Consider the following 7,051-nt stretch of genomic DNA (forward strand, 5'->3'; position numbering starts at 1 on the left):
CACGAAGGAAGAGGAAAATATCATGGAAGTTTGGTGTTTTGTGATTCGAACTTTCACGAAAATTGCATAGTAATTAAATTTAAGATTTTTTTTTTTATAAAAAAAGAATCAATTAGATAATTTACTTTATATCAAGTATTCGTTCATTGTTAATAACACTTAATTCTCAAAACCAAAACACTATATAAGATCATTGGGGGAGCCTTAAATTTTAAAATTTAGCTAGTTCTTTATAAAATATACCATAAGAAAAAGGTTGGCGAACAATTTAAATATAATTTGAAAAACAAAAAAGAAATGGACTTTGAAATTTTTATTTTATTTTATTTGAAATTCCAATGTATTTTCACAAGGCTAAAAAGAAAAACAGATAGTAAACACAGACTCATTTTTTGGTGTGTGTGTGTGTGGGGGGTAATGGGATTTTGGCATTATTCATTATTGACAAAAATTATTGTTGGGTTACAAAAAGAAAAAAAAAGGATTTTGGACAATTATTCTTGAAAGGATGGAGTGAAGAAGACGTGGGCAAAAGAGGTCAGAATAATTGATTTGACTCTAATGTAACCCATCCTCTCTGAGTTTGATGTGTGCTACTCAACCCAACCCCACTCCATCTACCACCATTCAACATGCCCTTCCCTCCCCCTTCAATAATCTCCCCTCTCCCTCTCTTTCCATATGTGCTCGGGATGCGAACATAGTTCTACATCGAATCAGATATAAAAGTAAAGATGATAGGTATTATTGGAGTTGCAATGATTACGAACAACGTCCCACGTTGGTTAGAGATGAGAGTCCATAGTATATAGATAATGAAAATTATCATTCTTAGTAAGAAGTCTTTTGAGTGAAACCGGGTAGTTACCAACTAAATATTTAGTTAAATGATAAATTATAAAATATTATTGATTAATTTATTAACATATATGTTATGAATTTTGTATAATTATAATCTTACAATATTATAAAATATTACGTTTATTCAAGTTTTTATATATTTTTTTAATATCTTAAAATTTTGAATTTAAAATGTGAAGATACTAAAAAAGAATTTGGATGTCATAAATATTCTCACTAATTTCTCTCCTCTAAACTTTCAAAAATGGAAAGATTACGCATATAAAAAATTAAAATGTAAAAATTTTACTCCTACAAAAAAATTTTGGGTTCACCTGTGGAGGGTGTGGAGTGTAAAAAAAAAATTATCGCTTAAGACATTAGTGTCAAGTTAAGCATCGTTCACCAATTACGTTCATACACCAATAACTATTCTTTTGAGTTAGAGCTCTAAATTTTTACTCCAACAATAGTAATGTTATATTTTGAAAAAATGAAAAGAAAGACAAATTTCTTGAGAGATAGCGTCCTAAGAGATAGCACAATAGTAAAGATATGTATGAGACCTTGTGGTATCACCTACGAATCTTGCATTGGTCACGATGTTTGATTATAAGCATCCACTAACACAAATCACACCACATCGATTAAAAGACAAATTATGAAAAAAAAACTTAATTTTTTGTCCTGGACTTTTTAAATTTAAGATAAACTAGGATGACAATTGCCTCTTAATTTCTTCTCGAATTTGTCCCTATACAAGTAAAAGAAAATACATTTATTGGTATAAAACCTTTATATTAAAATATAAAAGCAAAATCATTCCCATTTAAGTTGGAAGTAGATAATAATATAATATTATAATATAGGCTCCCACTTTCTCCCTTCCACAAAAATAAAATTGAAAAATAAACCAAACATATCTTTTTCCTCTTCAACCAAGAGCCTAGGTTTTACACATAATCTAGTCAACACTCAAACTTTATTTATATATATATATATATATATATATATATAGATTACTCAATGAGTTGGGTAAGATTTATGTTCTTGTGCTTTTATGGAAATCTGCATACATATATCTCTTTGATTAGATAATCTATTTATTATCGTAGAGTATAAATCCAATTGCATATGAATCTTTACCTAAAACTTAAACCGTTTCATCTAATCATTCATTTAACCCCTTTTTTAAATTGTTATGTGTGTGACCTAAGAGTTAGGTTCTTTCAATTTGGTCTTTTCTTTGATGTCGGTACAATTTTTTGAACATACCTTATTTTTCACACACTCCACCACGTGTTTAGTATAATCACCTACTTAATTTATTATAAAACATACAAGGAGCTTTATATTTTAGTATTATATTGATTAGAAGTATATAGAAGATCGTTAGGTATAAAAGTAAAGTCTATATATTCATTGGTACGATAGTTTTAACAGGATGTGCAATCAAATGACAATAAGTACATCAAAACTTTTAGTCAATTACATTAAACAAGTTCACATTTTTTAAAGTAGAACAAAAAACATCAAAATGGGAGCCCACATGTTTGAATGAAAGAGGAAGTCTATCTATGGGCTGGTCGTGGGTTGAGTAGAGAGTGAATGATTGGTTTTTTGATCAGTATACGACATGATCTCCTAATTATAATGAATATGATGGGAATTGAAAGAGAGTGAGGGCTAATTTCTTTCACATTCTTGTTTTTACCAAACTACCCAACCAACCACATTTGTTTGAGCTAAAAGTTTGGCCATTTTTCACCTTAACCAATCACACAAACAACCATTAAAAATAATAATAATAATCATACATCAACATCAAAGAGAGAGAATTTTTCGTAATTTGATTGATATTTGTTATAGTTTTATATGTATGCGAGTAAATTTAAAAACAAGCAAGCATAAAAGCAAGTATATTGTTTGGTCCGATCCATATCAATGGCATAAAAGCAAGCATTAAATGATATGAAGAGAGGTGGTATATATTGAATATTGTCAACCATTATTGTTTTTTAGAAAAATTTGTGGTGCTAAGATGATTTTTACGACCACTTCATATTATTATCGTTGTCCCACCATACTCATAAATATTAGATATTCATTAGGAGTGAACATCGATGAGTCGATGTCAATTTTAGCACAAAACTGATATCGGCCACCGACCACTAATTTTCGACTGGTTGGAAACATAAATTTTTAAGCTTTATTGGATTGACCTGTCCATCAGTTTGGTCAGTTGGGTTTTTGATGGATGTTGGAAGGTTGAATGTGCATTGTTGAAAAAACCCAGATGCAATAGAAAAAGGAAGGAGAGGAGGGAAAATAGGGGGAGATAAAAGAAGAAAAAATAAGAGAGAGAGTACTTTTAAATAAAACATTTTTCAAATGCACTAAATATGTATTTAGATACCAATGTGAATTTGAGTTTAATTCAATTGATTAACATATATATTCTCGACTAAAAAGTTGTACGTTCGAATCTCCACGGTAACCTATTGTATTAAAAATAAATATTAATCAACACAGAAAAAAACACTTGAATGCGTTTTAAGTGCTTTATAAATACACCATCTGTGCTTTAACTCATCCAAAGCCCTTAAAGCTACCTAAAAACATCTTTACAAGAAATTTGATGCTTAGCTCATGACTCAAAGAACCCCTAAACATGTATTAGGGCATTTTTTTTTAATTTTACAAAAATATTTTGTATTTTTGCTGTTTTTGTCTGTCATATCATATGTCAACATCGTATTAAAGATGTTATAAATAAAAAGAACTAAATAGAATCATATATATTTCAAAGTTTAAATGATACAATTTAGAGACCAAAATAAACATTCCTACTATTTTTAGTTGATCTGTGAAAATAGGTAAATAAAATTTAAAAATAATATCATTTCATGTTTTATTATATTTTGAACAAAAAAAAAAAAGAAAAAAACCTTTACAAATCATAACTTACTCAACTCAAATATTTTACCTAATTAAAATCAGAACAAAACCATATCAGCTCTAGACGTGTTTTAACTTGACCAAAACAAAATATAAACATTCCTACCTACAATGTGTTTAAACACATATTATTGCATATGTATCCACTTTAGCATGTGAAAGTCACCTTTTTTTCTCCTCATACATGTTTGTGAACAATATTCAATTTTACATAGAGGACTAGAATAATCTAGATATATATGTATATGTAATATATGGCTAATTGTTTCTCTTTTTAAAAATTAAATGTTAAACATGTCATGGTCAATATTGGTTCGTTCCATTTCATAACTATATTATTTTGTCAAAATTTAACTTCTTTGTTTTTATATACCGCTTAAGAATATAGTTAAAAGATAGCATTGAAGAAGATTTTTTTAGTATAATATATAGGGCATAGATTCGAACTCACAATTTTTTATCAGAAATAACTGTCTTACCGAGTTTCTTCAATTTTAACTTATATGGGATAAAATATTTTAGTTTTATAACGAGTTCATCCAAATGAACTTTGAGAATATAGAAAATACACATCTTTTCATAAACATATTTGATTAAGGTCAACGTGTCCTGTTTTCTTTCTGTCAAAAATACACGAAAATTTTAATAAAAATATTTATACTTTCCAAATAAACATTAGAAAATTCGACCAAATCAAGCCTTTTGTATCTTCATATTCTTGATTTATTATTATTATTATTATTATTATTATTATTATTATTATGGCATGCGCATATGACGCAGACAATGAGCTATATTGATATCTAGGTTTCAAAAACCTTGACCACAAAAAAGGAAATTAAAAATGAAATTAAAATTAAAATCCACAACACTCCTTTCAGAGACAACTAGTTATTTGTTTAGTATAGAGCATGCGACCAATGAGATATATCTATATCGTTTATCATTTATTCGAACAAAAAAAAAAATCAAAGAAACAGAGAAAAATCTCACTTGCAAAAATTATCAAAGGGTGTGGCCGAAATTTCACATCCATCAGAATTCAGAATTCAGAATGAGTTTTAATGTAAAAACAAACTTCTCTAACTATAAATATTTATGAACTTATTAGGCAGCGAGACAAACTCATATCGGATTTAACTTCGAAAGTAATCGGTGGTAAATTATATTTTTGTCTCCGAAATAATACATTTCATTTGATGGGACCTTTTAGATCAACGATTTTTCAAAATTTCCGAAGTTAGGAAAGGATGATACAGACTCATTCGACGAAAAGTGCTCCCAAAACTTTTTTTAGTATAACATATGGGAGTGAGGAATCGAACTCACAACCTCTTCATTGATGATATATGCAAATTACCGCTGAGCTATGCTCACTTTGGCAAAGCGCTCCCAACATTAAGATATCGAATTCCCAAATCCCAAAATTATAAAAAGATTTAGATCTAGGGGTTCGGGATTCGAAAATATATATATTTATGAGGTAGCAAAACTAAAGGATCCAACTCTCCAAGTGGGAAGAAATCATAATATTTTGTAGAATTTTATTGGGAACGAAGTTGTCTAATAAACAGAGTTGAAAACGTGAGGAAAGTGAATAAGAAAAGCAATGGGGAATCCTGCCCAACTTGGCAGAGAATCCCAAGTCAAAATGAGCATTTTTTTTCTCTCCTCTTTCTTGAATGGAAGTCGCCAACTTTTTTTTCTTTGAAGGGTCATTATAAATCTTGACCCTTTTGCAAAACCCTCTCCTTTTTTTTTTCACTTTATTTATCACTGCCAACCAATTTGGTTTCATTGTATTTGGACTTTCTATGGGAGCTTAATAATAATTGGGCAATCGATGAGTTACACCTCCACTTTCTTTTCAGCCTAGAAATTCTCTCTCTCACATCTCTTTCTTATAATAAACAAAATCCATTCAAAAAAATATATGAAGTGTTATTCATTTTAGAACCATAGATTTATGAATAGTAATTTCAATGTGTATAATATCATAACTTTTTTCTTTGATAGGATTATTATCTAAATCAACAACCTATCCATCATTGTTTTAATCTCACTTTTGCGCCGGCCATTGCTATATTATTGTGCCAAATGAATTTCATTATTTTCTTAATTATTCAATATATTAATTAATGTACCGATACTACATATATCAAAACCATAAAGTACTTCTCAAAATAAAAATCATGATTGAATTTTTTGAAGTTTAAAATTTAATGAATTTGTAATTTAACTTATTATTATTATTATTCGAGATACTTATGGTCCTTCTATACTATTTTAGTTTTATCAGTTTCTCAAGATCTCTGGGTATGAAAGTGCTTTTATATATACTTGTAAACAATTTTGGTTAAACTATTAATTTAATCTATAAACTTCATGATTGGGTCCGTTTAATTTCTAAATTTTTCGAATTTGATTCGACATTATTTATTAGAATCTTGACATGATACGTTGATTTAAGTGGACATGTAGGTGGCCAATAAAAAGATATTAAATGGAGCAGATAATAAACTAGTTAAATATATTCTAAATTGATACTTTTTTGCACTTTATATGTTTTTGTTAATTTATTTGAAATATAAATATATAATTGGTATTGCCGACAACGTGGAAGTGCATGAAATCTACCTGGACCTTAGTTGGAAAATGTGCCTTTTTTCCTTAAAATTACCAACTGTTTTCAGTTGCCATTGGTTTTTTCTTTGACAAGTAGATAGGGATTTCCAAAATGCCAAAAAGGAGTTATTAGGGTTTCTCTCTTTTTAATTTTTCATTTGTATTAATCAAATATCCAATCAAGCTTTGTCATACCTTTTCCCACTTGAAATGATAACACCAAAATAAAGAGGGAGAAAAGAAACTTTTTTTAATTGTATTTTTCTAAAAAAGGAAAAATAGAAAATAAATCTTTGATGAGATGTTTGATTCATGTGTATGAGAATGACCCCGAATTTAAATTATGCAAAAGAACGAACTTTTAAAAGTCTTATTTATATAGCATGTATTTGATTTTTAAGTTTATGATATTTGTACAAATAATATGTAGTTTGAGATTAAATGAGTTTCAAAAGTTTAAATTCATGTAGTTATGACACACTAGAAAGCGCATAACACATACAATAAATAATCTCACGTATCAAATATAAGAACAAATATTTTCAATATTAAGTTAATCTCTAAACTTACATGATCTTTCGTTTTAAAATTATATTTATTTTTAGTCCAAATCCTTTAACATCAGTTC

This window comes from Momordica charantia, assembly GCF_013281855.1.
Source record: "Momordica charantia cultivar OHB3-1 chromosome 10 unlocalized genomic scaffold, Mcharantia_2.0 BLBB01000010.1, whole genome shotgun sequence".
Lineage (NCBI taxonomy): Eukaryota > Viridiplantae > Streptophyta > Magnoliopsida > Cucurbitales > Cucurbitaceae > Momordica > Momordica charantia.